The sequence below is a fragment of the Bombus fervidus genome, unplaced genomic scaffold (assembly GCF_041682495.2).
Source record: "Bombus fervidus isolate BK054 unplaced genomic scaffold, iyBomFerv1 scaffold0033, whole genome shotgun sequence".
NCBI classification, from domain to species: Eukaryota; Metazoa; Arthropoda; class Insecta; order Hymenoptera; family Apidae; genus Bombus; species Bombus fervidus.
In genome coordinates this window covers 12,501-25,000 of record NW_027212596.1, presented here as the reverse complement: position 1 = coordinate 25,000, position 12,500 = coordinate 12,501, and the positions used below count along the sequence as shown (strand labels likewise).

Sequence of the window (12,500 nt, the reverse complement as noted above, 5' to 3'; positions counted from 1 at the left end):
TCGAGCGAGCGCAGCGAGCGAGCAACGCTCGAGAGCCCGTCTGACTTTGAAAAATTTTCGTACCGAACGGTTATTTCGAGTTATCTCGCTTAAAAGCGTTATGATGCGTATATATTTTTACATAAATAGCAATATTATGTATTTCTACGTCGGGATTAAGCGTTTATTTCGTCCCGAGAACTTTAAAAAAAAATTTTTAATCGAACCGTTTTTTCGAATTTTTTCGCTTAAAAGCGTTATAAGGTGCGAATATTCTTGCATAAATCGCTTTAAAATGACGTTTTACGTCGGGATTAAGCATTTATTTCGTCGCTGAAAAGTTATATAAAAAAAGTATGATCGCGCCCGAGACGTTGGAACTTAGTCTCATTCTCGAGCGGTACGTAGGGACTTAGAAAAATTTCGGACCGAAACGTTATTTCGAGTTATTTCGCTTAAAAGCGTTACGAGGTATGAATATTTTTATAGAAATCGTTATGGTTCGACGAATTCTAGTCGAACGTAACGATTTCGTTTTATTTTTTTTAAAAATTGCCCCCTCCGGACCGACATGACCGGGAGGTTGGCACTTCGTCGATCCCCCGGCCGGTACGTAGGGACTTAGAAAAATTCCGGTCCAAAAAGTTATTTCGAGTTATCTCGCTTAAAAGCGTTATGATGCGTATATATTTTTATATAAATCGCTATATTATTATATTTTACGTCGGGATTAAACGTTTATTTCGTCCCGAAAACGTTAAAAAAAAATTTTTAATCGAACCGTTTTTTCGAATTTTTTCGCTTAAAAGCGTTATAAGGTGCGAATATTCTTGCATAAATCGCTTTAAAATGACGTTTTACGTCGGTATTAAGCGTTTATTTCGTCGCTGAAAAGTTATATAAAAAAAGTATGATCGCGCCCGGGACGTTGGAACTTAGTCTCATTCTGGACCGGTACGTAGGGACTTAGAAAAATTTTCGACCGAAAAGTTTTTTCGAGTTATTTCGCTTAAAAGTGTTATAAGGTATGAATATTTTTATATAAATCGCTATATTATTGTATTTTACGTCGGGATTAAACGTTTATTTGGTCCCGAAAACGTTAAAAAAAAATAGTGGACCGACGCGACTCGGCCCGTCGGACTTTGTCATACTCTCCACCGGTACGTAGGGACTTAGAAAAATTTTCGACCGAAAAGTTTTTTCGAGTTATTTCGCTTAAAAGTGTTATAAGGTATGAATATTTTTATATAAATCGCTATATTATTATATTTTACGTCGGGATTAAACGTTTATTTCGTCCCGAAAACGTTAAAAAAAAATTTTTAATCGAACCGTTTTTTCGAATTTTTTCGCTTAAAAGCGTTATAAGGTGCGAATATTCTTGCATAAATCGCTTTAAAATGACGTTTTACGTCGGTATTAAGCGTTTATTTCGTCGCTGAAAAGTTATATAAAAAAAGTATGATCGCGCCCGGGACGTTGGAACTTAGTCTCATTCTGGACCGGTACGTAGGGACTTAGAAAAATTTTCGACCGAAAAGTTTTTTCGAGTTATTTCGCTTAAAAGTGTTATAAGGTATGAATATTTTTATATAAATCGCTATATTATTGTATTTTACGTCGGGATTAAACGTTTATTTGGTCCCGAAAACGTTAAAAAAAAATAGTGGACCGACGCGACTCGGCCCGTCGGACTTTGTCATACTCTCCACCGGTACGTAGGGACTTAGAAAAATTTTCGACCGAAAAGTTTTTTCGAGTTATTTCGCTTAAAAGTGTTATAAGGTATGAATATTTTTATATAAATCGCTATATTATTATATTTTACGTCGGGATTAAACGTTTATTTCGTCCCGAAAACGTTAAAAAAAAATTTTTAATCGAACCGTTTTTTCGAATTTTTTCGCTTAAAAGCGTTATAAGGTGCGAATATTCTTGCATAAATCGCTTTAAAATGACGTTTTACGTCGGTATTAAGCGTTTATTTCGTCGCTGAAAAGTTATATAAAAAAAGTATGATCGCGCCCGGGACGTTGGAACTTAGTCTCATTCTGGACCGGTACGTAGGGACTTAGAAAAATTTTCGACCGAAAAGTTTTTTCGAGTTATTTCGCTTAAAAGTGTTATAAGGTATGAATATTTTTATATAAATCGCTATATTATTGTATTTTACGTCGGGATTAAACGTTTATTTGGTCCCGAAAACGTTAAAAAAAAATAGTGGACCGACGCGACTCGGCCCGTCGGACTTTGTCATACTCTCCACCGGTACGTAGGGACTTAGAAAAATTTTCGACCGAAAAGTTTTTTCGAGTTATTTCGCTTAAAAGTGTTATAAGGTATGAATATTTTTATATAAATCGCTATATTATTATATTTTACGTCGGGATTAAACGTTTATTTCGTCCCGAAAACGTTAAAAAAAAATTTTTAATCGAACCGTTTTTTCGAATTTTTTCGCTTAAAAGCGTTATAAGGTGCGAATATTCTTGCATAAATCGCTTTAAAATGACGTTTTACGTCGGGATTAAGCATTTATTTCGTCGCTGAAAAGTTATATAAAAAAAGTATGATCGCGCCCGGGACGTTGGAACTTAGTCGCATTCTCGACCGGTACGTAGGGACTTAGAAAAATTTCGGACCGAAAAGTTTTTTCGAGTTATTTCGTTAAAAAGCGTTATGAGGTATGAATATTTTTATATAAATCGCTATATTATTGTATTTTACGTCGGGATTAAACGTTTATTTCGTCCGTGGAAGGTTAAAAAAAAACGGACGGATACGACCGGGCCTTTGGAACTTTGTCTCATTCTGGACCGGTACGTTGGGACTTAGAAAAATTTCGGCCGGCGGAAAAGTCCGAAATACTTATTTCGAGTTATTTCGTTAAAAAGCGTTATAAGGTATAAATATTTTTGCGGAAACGGTTATATCTCTATTAAATACAACTGGATTAAACGTTTTTTCGAATTTTTTAAAAAATTTGTGTTCGACGAACTGACACGACTGCGATATTTGTTTAATTATTTCGTTAATTAACGTTGCAAGGTATATATTTTTTTGCATATTTCTCGTTGTTTCAACGTGTTCTAATCGATTAAGAACGTGGTTTTTGTCCGTATTCGTTAAAAGAGGTGGTTTACTGATGCGATTTTAAAAAAAAAAAAAAATTAAATTTTTCGATAAAAACTGGTTTGAAATATTAAAATAAGCGGTGCGTTAAAATATCTCGACGATAGGACGTTTTATAAGGGTACTTTATTGGAACAAAGTGGTCGAGCGTTTCAGAGACTAAGTCCGACGGTACGTTGGGACTTAGAAAAATTTCGGCCGGCGGAAAAGTCCGAAAAGCTTATTTCGAGTTATTTCGTTAAAAAGCGTTATAAGGTATAAATATTTTTGCAGAAACGGTTATATCTCTATTAAATACAACTGGATTAAACGTTTTTTTCGAATTTTTTAAAAAATTAGTGTCCGTCGAACTGACACGACTGCGATATTTGTTTAATTTTTTCGTTAATTAACGTTGCAAGGTATATATTTTTTTGCATATTTCTCGTTGTTTTAACGTGTTCTAATCGATTAAGAACGTGGTTTTTGTCCGTATTCGTTAAAAGAGGTGGTTTACTGATGCGATTTTGAAAAAAAAAAAAAAATTAAATTTTTCGATAAAAACTCGTTTGAAATATTAAAATAAGCGGTGCGTTAAAATATCTCGACGATAGGATGTTTTCTAAGGGTAGTTTATTCGAAAAAAGTGGTCGAGCGTTTCAGAGACTAAGTCCGACGGTACGCTCTAACGGAGGTTTTACATGGTAAGCGCCCGGCCGCTGGCCCGGCCGGCGCCGACCGTCCGGCCGGCGCTTTGGTATCTATAAGAGACACGTCGAGTCGGACGGTCCGGACGGAACAGCGTCGAGCGCGTGGCTATTCTACGGCCTCGGTTGAGAATTCAGTCACCGCTCCTCGAGTCTTAGTGAACTTTTTTACTATTTCTCGACTGTTCCTTCGTTCTCGTATCGACTCTTTCTCTACACTGCTGCGCCGCGGGTCGCTGTCCTGGACGTAATGACCAAATAACGTGGCAAGGTTCCCCTTAGTCGGGAAGCTGGATCCTGTATGCTCGCACTAACTTTAAAAAAAGTTAGGGCAGTGTGCTTGTTACTAACTGAGTATCAATTCATGCTGGTTCGGCAGAGACCGTTCCAAAACTTATGTTATAGCGTACGCAGTACGTTTTAAACATACGAAAGGCTAATGGGGAGCGTACTACCTTTTAGGAAGTGCGTTCTTTCTGATTGGAGAATATCAAAAGAACGAACGAATATGTTTCTTACGAGGACGGTACGTTCAGCATGCAGTTTACGTGCTTTTTACCGCTAAGGCATATTCGTTCAACCAACAAACCATTCTTACAGAATGATCCTATGAACAGAATGATCTTAAAATATTCCACACAAACAATCAAACGAACGAAAGAAAGTAAAGAGAGAGTGGCGAAATGAGAGGAGAGAGAGTAGTGGCGTTCGACGTTACAACGGGAATTAAAAGGGTGTCGTCGAACGTTCACTAAGAACGAAAAGTCTCGTCGTACGGTGTTACGGACCCACCTACGACACTCTGAGGCTATTTTAAAAAGAGAGTCTTTTGACTCTAATATATAATATATATATAAAATACAAAGTTCCCTGGTTGATCCTGCCAGTAGTCATATGCTTGTCTCAAAGATTAAGCCATGCATGTCTCAGTACATGCCGCATTAAGGTGAAACCGCGAATGGCTCATTAAATCAGTTATGGTTTCTTAGATCATACTTAAACTTACTTGGATAACTGTGGTAATTCTAGAGCTAATACATGCAAACAGATTCGTACCAGAGATGGTACGAATGCTTTTATTAGATCAAAACCAATCGGTGGCGGATGGCTCGTCCGTTCGTCCATCGTTTGTTTTGGTGACTCTGAATAACTTTGTGCTGATCGCATGGTCATCTAGCACCGGCGACGCATCTTTCAAATGTCTGCCTTATCAACTGTCGATGGTAGGTTCTGCGCCTACCATGGTTGTAACGGGTAACGGGGAATCAGGGTTCGATTCCGGAGAGGGAGCCTGAGAAACAGCTACCACATCCAAGGAAGGCAGCAGGCGCGCAAATTACCCACTCCCGGCACGGGGAGGTAGTGACGAAAAATAACGATACGGGACTCATCCGAGGCCCCGTAATCGGAATGAGTACACTTTAAATCCTTTAACGAGGACCAATTGGAGGGCAAGTCTGGTGCCAGCAGCCGCGGTAATTCCAGCTCCAATAGCGTATATTAAAGTTGTTGCGGTTAAAAAGCTCGTAGTTGAATCTGTGTGTCACAGTGTCGGTTCACCGCTCGCGGTGTTTAACTGGCATTATGTGGTACGTCCTATCGGTGGGCTTAGCTCCTCGCGGGGCGGTCCAACTAATATCCCATCGCGGTGCTCTTCACTGAGTGTCGAGGTGGGCCGATACGTTTACTTTGAACAAATTAGAGTGCTTAAAGCAGGCTACCTTCGCCTGAATACTGTGTGCATGGAATAATGGAATAGGACCTCGGTTCTATTTTGTTGGTTTTCGGAGCCCCGAGGTAATGATTAATAGGGACAGATGGGGGCATTCGTATTGCGACGTTAGAGGTGAAATTCTTGGATCGTCGCAAGACGGACAGAAGCGAAAGCATTTGCCAAAAATGTTTTCATTAATCAAGAACGAAAGTTAGAGGTTCGAAGGCGATCAGATACCGCCCTAGTTCTAACCATAAACGATGCCAGCCAGCGATCCGCCGAAGTTCCTCCGATGACTCGGCGGGCAGCTTCCGGGAAACCAAAGCTTTTGGGTTCCGGGGGAAGTATGGTTGCAAAGCTGAAACTTAAAGGAATTGACGGAAGGGCACCACCAGGAGTGGAGCCTGCGGCTTAATTTGACTCAACACGGGAAACCTCACCAGGCCCGGACACCGGAAGGATTGACAGATTGATAGCTCTTTCTTGATTCGGTGGGTGGTGGTGCATGGCCGTTCTTAGTTGGTGGAGCGATTTGTCTGGTTAATTCCGATAACGAACGAGACTCTAGCCTGCTAAATAGACGTAAATTATGGTATCTCGAAGGCCCCCGGCTTCGGTCGGCGGGTTTTTACTACCAACGTACAAACAAATCTTCTTAGAGGAACAGGCGGCTTCTAGCCGCACGAGATTGAGCAATAACAGGTCTGTGATGCCCTTAGATGTTCTGGGCCGCACGCGCGCTACACTGAAGGAATCAGCGTGTTTTCCCTGGCCGAAAGGCCCGGGTAACCCGCTGAACCTCCTTCGTGCTAGGGATTGGGGCTTGCAATTATTCCCCATGAACGAGGAATTCCCAGTAAGCGCGAGTCATAAGCTCGCGTTGATTACGTCCCTGCCCTTTGTACACACCGCCCGTCGCTACTACCGATTGAATGATTTAGTGAGGTCTTCGGACTGGTGCGCGGCCAATGTGATAAGCATTGCCGATGTTACCGGGAAGATGACCAAACTTGATCATTTAGAGGAAGTAAAAGTCGTAACAAGGTTTCCGTAGGTGAACCTGCGGAAGGATCATTAACGAAAAATACAAAAACACAAAGAATATATTTGACTTGAACACTGTATAATAAAATATATATAATATCGTCGGTAAGGAGCCGTACTCCTCCTATATCGACACAAAGTATATACGACGTATTAACAAGCTATATACTTTGACAAAAGCCAAATTTTTTACAATAAGGAGGTGAGAGACGCTCCAGTTACGAAACTATACGAAGAGTGTGGCACTCTCTCTCGATCATCGGGATGAAGAGATATACTTTTACACGAATAATTCGAGGCGCCTGCGTGAGGTCGTACACAGAAAGACCCGCCGTCTCCGAATAATATTATAACAAACGAAAAACTTAAAAATATTCTCGAGGCGCCTGCGTGAGGTCGTAAACAGAAAGACCCGCCGTCTCCGAATAATATAACACACGGAAAACTTAAAAAGATTCTCGAGGCGCTTGCGTGAGGTCGTACACAGAAAGACCCGCCGTCTCCGAATCCTATAACACGAAACCGCTACTATTAATAATAATAATAATAATAATAATAATAACGATATGTGAGGGAACTTGAGCTGAACACATATCGAAAAAACTAAAAGTTACAGTGGAAACCACGTGTAATGAGAAATGCGATCGAGGCGCCTGCGTGAGGTCGTACACAGAAAGACCCGCCGTCACGATCTCGTATTTCGTATTTGCATCGTGGAAATCCAACGAACGAACAATATAATATATAAACTAAAATCTCTAAAGTGCCTCGTGTCGGAGAGATCACTGCTCACACCTCTTCTATATTTCGTAGTTGCGTTGCGTAGGCCTCGCCTCCTAGCAACGGGACATAAGGAAGACTGCTCTTTGGGATCGAACGAAGCGTCTATAACGAGTCGTCGACGAGAGCGAAAGAACGCGAATAGCGAGCCGCAGAAAAAAAGGATACCGAATTATATATCTTCGAAGGTTCTCTTCGAAGATCCATGGATACCTATATCTGCGCGTCTCCAGCTATCTCGCGCGTCTCTCCAAACTCTCGTCGTTCCTCGAAACGTGCTTCCTACCCAAAGGGCGTTCGTTCTTCCTATGTCGTTTCGTTGTCGTTCGTTTCAACGGCGAACGATATACGATGTTCGACAAAACGAAACCACGTTGTACGTTCGTACTCGTGGATCGGGTAACCTAGAACGAAAACGCATTGCGTGGATGTTGGCCCGAAAAGATATATACCAAGGCGAGTGATGGTAAAGAGTAACGATTCTTAACTAGACGAAGTTGGTTCAGAGGGGACCGCCGGCCGTCTCTCTATCCTCGTTGTCGCGAGTCTAATGCCTCGTTCCGTCGCTAGAGTTTTACAAACTCTGCTTCTGGCTATCGGGAAGAATAGACCGCGCGCGAGGAAGAGGAACGACGACCGTGCGCGTCCCATCGATTTTTTTTATTTTTACCTGAACCACCGAAGTCGATTCAGAGGGGACCGCCGGCCGTCTCTCTATCCTCGTTGTCGTGAGTCATATGCCTCGTTCCGTCGCTAGAGTTTTTCAAACTCTGCTTCTGGCTATCGGGAAGAAACGACCGCGCGAGGAAGACGACGACGACGACCGTGCGCGTCCCATCGAATTTTTTTTTATTTTTACCTGATCGACGGAAGTTTCGTCCGGTTCGTCTCTTTTACCATCGTCTCGTCGACCCGTTCAGAGGGGACCGCCTGTCCATATCCTCGTTGTCGTGAGTCATATGCCTCGTTCCGTCGCTAGAGTTTTTCAAACTCTGCTTCTGGATATCGGGAAGAAACGACCGCGCGAGGCCGATGGCTGCGAGTCCCATCGAATTTTTTTTAAACGCACGCACACACATACACCTGAACGGAGATGCGTTCCTTTTCGTCGCGATTTTTCGCGCTTTAGTCGTCGTTGTCGCCATCCGTTCGGAGGGGACCGCCGGCCGTCTCTCTATCCTCGTTGTCGAGAGTCTAATGCCTCGTTCCGTCGCTAGAGTTTTTCAAACTCTGCTTCTGGCTATCGGGAAGAAAAGACCGCGCGAGGAAGAGGAAGGACGACCGTGCGCGTCCCTTTCGAATTTTTTTTATTTTTACCTGAGCGACCAAAGTGGATTCAGAGGGGACCGCCGGCCGTCTCTCTATCCTCGTTGTCGCGAGTCTAATGCCTCGTTCCGTCGCTAGAGTTTTTCAAACTCTGCTTCTGGCTATCGGGAAGAATAGACCGCGCGCGAGGAAGAGGAACGACGACCGTGCGCGTCCCATCGATTTTTTTTATTTTTACCTGAACCACCGAAGTCGATTCAGAGGGGACCGCCGGCCGTGTCTGTATCCTCGTTGTCGAGAGTCTAATGCCTCGTTCCGTCGCTAGAGTTTTTCAAACTCTGCTTCTGGCTATCGGGAAGAAACGACCGCGCGAGGAAGACTACGACCGTGCGCGTCCCATCGATTTTTTTTTACCCGAACGATGGAGATGCATATCGGCTGTTTGCTTCGAATAACTGGACGAGAGGAACGAACTTATATATATATCATGGGCTAGCCACCGTGCGCTTTCTTCGCGAGATCGTGTGCTGTACAGAGGATTCAGAATCGGGTGTTATATCCCCGTCGTTTCCTGACGAACGGAGCTTCGATCTCGTTGGTTGTTATATATTATAATGCACTTTACGCCCGGTCGGCGGGCTGCGTGTGTCGTCGCGCAGTCCGTCCGATTTCGTTTTCGAACGTATTTTCGTGTCGTCAATCATATGGCGACTTCCGCGCGTTCGATTCCCGTTGGTCGGACGTTTGTCGGATATCGGCTTCTTTCGAACCGAGAATAAGAGTACAAAAACCTGAGTACACAAACAAAAATCCATGCATAAACGATTACCCTGAACGGTGGATCACTTGGCTCGTGGGTCGATGAAGAACGCAGCTAATTGCGCGTCAACGTGTGAACTGCAGGACACATGAACATCGACATTTCGAACGCACATTGCGGTCCACGGATACAATTCCTGGACCACGCCTGGCTGAGGGTTGCTCACGTAAACCTAAGACTGCTTGCGTTGCGTATCGTTGCTCTCGGTCCGTCTCTCTCTGTTCTTTCTTGCCTCGTCGACAGCCCGCCGTCGTTCGTTTTATATTTAAACGAACGTTTCTGAGTCGGAGGACGAGCGCCAAGCAAAAGAATACGAATTAAAGAGCGGTCGAGGGCTCGTACGCGACGTACGAGCGATTGTTGGACGTTCGTCGGCGTTCGTCGCTGGATCGTGTGGAGACCGGCGTACGCATGCTCTCGATACAAATATATATGAAAAATCTATCGCGTTCACGGGAGACTCGCAAAACTACCTCCGTCTCTTCTCTGTCCCTTCTTGGCTTGACAACCCGCCGTCGTTCGTGTTTTACGAACGTTTCTGAGTCGGACGAAGCGCAAGAAGAAGGATACGAATTAAAAGAGCGCGGAGAGAACCGTCGTCGTCGACGCGGTTATCGAGATACACAGAGCGAGTTTTCTTCGTGGCCGATTTTTTTTTTCTTTTTGTATCAGCCTCTGCTACGTTTTGTTAGTCTTCGATAAGCACGAATGACCGCGCCCCCGACGTCGTCTTAAATGAATTTTTGGCGAGACTGAGAGAAAGCAAAAATATTTTTGAACAAAGTCAGTCGAGAGAGGAGAGAAAAGAGAACCAAGATATTAAAACCTAAACCTAAACTTGGTGGCGTAACGAAAAACTGTGTGCCTTAAAGAAACACAACCGTCTTTTCATCAAGATGTTTTTACTCGTACAGCCCCAGGGATCGAATACCCACTCCGTCTGTTCGTGCGGCAGAGATGTATTCTGCAGGCGCGAGACGACTGACGAGAAGACAACGAGGACCGTCGCATCGATGGGTCGTCGTTGCGTTTTTCATCCTCTGTGCTTTTTTCTGTTCTTCGCGAACCCAGAGAAAGCCGTAGATCCGGGAACGGACACACGAGATTTCTTCGAACGCTGATGACTTAGGGAGATGATCCCCAGCGTTGCGCGGAGATCGGAGAGTACGCGTACATGTATCGGGACGAATTTTTCCCCGTCGGTCGCGTATCTCTCTGCCCGCGCGCCTGGCCCAAAGCCACGTTCGTCGGAAATCAACGAAAAGTGTGTTACGATCTAGCGTGCGTCTACGATCGGCTATATTTAAGGGTGACGAAGAAGAGAAAAGCTCACGGTGTTGCGCAACGTTTCTGTACCCGATTTTAAGATGTGCATGTGAGTCCGTTACAAAGTTGTTCGGATCGTCGAAAATAGTCGTTTTCGTCGTCGTGCGAAAGAGAGAATAATCTCTGACATTGGCACGGAGAGATCGCGCAGAGGAAGAGAACGATCCTCTTTGGCGAGGCTCGAGAAAGACTAACGAAACTTGATTAGAGACGAGGTATACACGCGCCGTACGTACGACGTACGCGCGTGTGATTTTTTTTTGCTTTAAGGCGATTCGGCGCTCCGAGTATTAGAGAAAAAGAGATCGTTGGTCATCCCATGTCTCTTCGTCGTCTATCGCTGGACCGCGCATCCTAACGTATCGCCGGTCGTCCAGTCCCCGAGTAATAAATTCACCCCGTTGTGTACGTCTCGCGCTCGCTTTTCCACTTGCGTGAGTTCCCGTGCGTTTTCGTCGCTGGTACAGAGCAAAGAAACCGATATGTTATATATATATGTCGCGTGTTCGATCTCTGTGCCAGCAATAACAGGCGAAAACAAGGAACCGCTGGAATCGTCGAGAAGAGAGAAACGGCTACGGGAGATATATTATACATAACACGTATATATATATATATTATACAAAGAGGACGGGCGTTAAAAACCGGAGATCGTTACGGGTGTCTTGCGTGAGTCTTAGCTCGAACATGATACGACGAACGAAGTTTAAAAGGCACTTTGGCGAGATGCATAAAACGTTTCTCGATCGAGATAGAATATAAGGTTCTCGATTCTATTCGAATTAATTTTTTTTTTTTATTTTTTTTTCTCTTTGAGGCGATTCTCGGAGAGAGAAATAAAAATAAAGACCCTCTGTCGCATTGTTATCAAACCGTCTTGCTTTTCTCGAATCGCGCCCACATGGCACGAAATTTTTTTTTCTTTGAAAAAAAAAAATTGTCACCGTGTCGTGACGTTGAAGCGACCTCAGAGTAGGCGAGATCACCCGCTGAATTTAAGCATATTACTAAGCGGAGGAAAAGAAACTAACAAGGATTTCCTTAGTAGCGGCGAGCGAACAGGAATTAGCCCAGCACTGAATCCCGCGGTTCCGCCGTTGGGAAATGTAGTGTTCGGGAGGATCCGTTTATCCCGTGACGTCGAACCGCGTCCAAGTCCATCTTGAATGGGGCCATGTACCCACAGAGGGTGCCAGGCCCGTAGTGACCGGAACGCGTTTCGGGAGGATCTCTCCTTAGAGTCGGGTTGCTTGAGAGTGCAGCCCTAAGTTGGTGGTAAACTCCATCTAAGGCTAAATACAACCACGAGACCGATAGCGAACAAGTACCGTGAGGGAAAGTTGAAAAGAACTTTGAAGAGAGAGTTCAAGAGTACGTGAAACCGTTCAGGGGTAAACCTGAGAAACCCAAAAGATCGAATGGGGAGATTCATCGTCGACGGCGTCGGTGATCGTTGGTGAGCGATGCTCCGGGTGGGCCTTCGTGGTTCCATTGGCGAGGGCACGCCACCTTCGATTCGAACGCTCCGGCGTCGTAGTCGTGCACTTCTCCCCTAGTAGAACGTCGCGACCCGTTGTGTGTCGGTCTACGGCCCGAGCGGGTGACTGTCGCGTCGCTTCGGCGCACGCGGCAGACCCTCGGTCGCCCGGCCGACTGCACGACGGTACACTAGACGGTATCGGGCCGCAACCAATCCATTCTCGAATGTGTGTGCGTCTAGACCGCCGCAAGCATCGTCGATCGTTCTCAG

At 44.4% G+C, this 12,500-nt stretch overlaps 3 non-coding genes across 3 annotated transcripts in view; all 3 read left to right on the top strand.

Annotated features, from left to right (window-relative positions):
• The first annotated feature begins 4,667 nt into the window (after positions 1 to 4,667).
• LOC139997150 (small subunit ribosomal RNA) lies at positions 4,668 to 6,591 on the top strand. Its single transcript, XR_011802595.1, has one exon. It is a non-coding gene; the product is annotated as a small subunit ribosomal RNA (ribosomal RNA).
• A 2,839-nt stretch (positions 6,592 to 9,430) lies between these two features.
• LOC139997147 (5.8S ribosomal RNA) lies at positions 9,431 to 9,585 on the top strand. Its single transcript, XR_011802592.1, has one exon. It is a non-coding gene; the product is annotated as a 5.8S ribosomal RNA (ribosomal RNA).
• A 2,127-nt stretch (positions 9,586 to 11,712) lies between these two features.
• The window catches only part of LOC139997159 (large subunit ribosomal RNA), a 4,175-nt gene continuing 3,387 nt past the window's right edge, over positions 11,713 to 12,500 (top strand). The window contains exon 1 of the ribosomal RNA XR_011802604.1: positions 11,713 to 12,500. This exon is cut by the window's right edge and continues 3,387 nt beyond it. This is a non-coding gene — a ribosomal RNA (large subunit ribosomal RNA).